This window comes from Otolemur garnettii, unplaced genomic scaffold (genome assembly GCF_000181295.1).
Source record: "Otolemur garnettii isolate 467f Iridium unplaced genomic scaffold, OtoGar3 scaffold00092, whole genome shotgun sequence".
In the NCBI taxonomy this organism is placed as follows: domain Eukaryota; kingdom Metazoa; phylum Chordata; class Mammalia; order Primates; family Galagidae; genus Otolemur; species Otolemur garnettii.
In genome coordinates, this window is record NW_003852487.1 from 6,428,424 (window position 1) to 6,430,111 (window position 1,688).

A 1,688-nucleotide genomic window follows, 5' to 3' on the forward strand; every position below is an offset into this window, starting at 1 on the left:
GCTACTTGGGAGGCAGAGGCAGGAGACTCTCTTGAGCCCAGGAGTTGGAGGTTGCTGTGAGCTGTAATGCCACGACACTCTATCCAGGCGGACAGCTTGAGGCTCTGTCTCAAAAAAAAAAAAAAAAAGTCACTTTACCAGTGCCATTTTGTGGTAATATTACTGAGGTTAACCCCTACCACCATTACATACCTTTGCTATTGCTCATAGCCATGATAAAATACAGTAAAACCTCCATAGTTGACCACTAGCCTGCACCAACCACCTCATTAAGCTCACCTAATTTTATTATTTTTTAATTATTTATTATAATTTATTGTTATTTTAATTTTATTTTTATTTCAGATTAATGTTGAGAGTACAAACTAATTTAGGTCACAATGTTTGCATTTGTTAGGAAGAATCCCTGTTGCAGTTGTGTCCCACAGCCAGAAGGTGTGCCATATAACCCTACATTGTGCCCATTAAGTGGGAGCACACCCATCCCCCTCCCTCATGCCTTCTCTCTCTTTCCCCTTCACAAGTTGACCTAATTTTCATAAATGGGACAAGTACCACATGTACATACCAGTACAGTAGGCCTAGTTCCTTATGCTGACTGCCTCCATACACTGACAGATTTCTTATAGTCCTCTAGGTGGTCAACTTACAGACGTTCTACTGTATATCAAGTATATAAAATTAAAAATCAAAATACTTTGAAGTAATAACTAAATACAGTATATGACTTCCAAACTGCATAAAATGGTAAATATACCAAGAAAGGTAAGATATATTCTTCTGCTCAGTTAAGATACACCACAATTTGTTTCTGTGACTAGCAAGCCAAAAAGTTTGTTGTTTCGTTAAGAGGAGGAACTGAGAATGAGGTTTGATGTTGGAAGAGCCCTCAACTGGGTAAATAACTTCATGTATCCAAGTCTTGGTTTCAGGACCTGTGAATATTAGCAAATGAAAAAATATGGAACACTTCATGCTTTGCAAGTCATCCTTGTGCAAGAGGTCATGGCTAATCTTTGTATTGTTCCAATTTTAGGACATATGCTGCGGAAGCCAGCACCCTATTTTAATATATATACTGAATCATTTACATCAACAAAATGCACATAACCAAAATTTCTTTGTATACTCAGTGGTTAGCATATAGATGCCACACCATGAGGATTTTCTGTAATACAACTGCTGGATTTTCGGATTTTTACTAAACTTGAAAGTATTATATACTGTATTTTTTTTCCAAGAGTTCAAATATATATAACCACTAAATTATGTCATTTCAACTGCAGCCCCCGATATTTCACATATGGTAGTAAATGATAACCCTATTGTACATTAATGCATTTTGGGGTGAAAATAAGACAGTCTCTTATCATATACAAACATTTCCCTTTGCCTTATTCTACTTCATAGTGAGTGATTTCAGTACTGTATAGTACTTCAGTTTTTTGCCCTATATTTTATCATATGGAATTATTTCTTTTCTTTCTTTTTCTTTTTGAGACCGAATCTCACTATGTCACCCTCAGTAGAGTGCCATGATGTCACAGCTCACAGCAACCTCAAACTCTTGGGCTCAAACAATTCTCTTGCCTCAGCCTCCCAAGTAGCTGGGACTATAGGCACCTACCACAACGCCCAGCTATTTTTAGAGATGAGGTCGCACTCTGGTTCACGCTGGTCTGAAACCT

The 1,688-nt window shown here is 37.5% G+C and overlaps 1 non-coding gene across 1 annotated transcript; it reads right to left on the reverse strand.

The window, feature by feature from the left end:
- Window positions 1-955: 955 nt before the first annotated feature.
- LOC111727073 lies at window positions 956-1,060 on the reverse strand. The gene has a single exon (XR_002774705.1). It is a non-coding gene; the product is annotated as a U6 spliceosomal RNA (small nuclear RNA).
- Window positions 1,061-1,688: the final 628 nt, after the last annotated feature.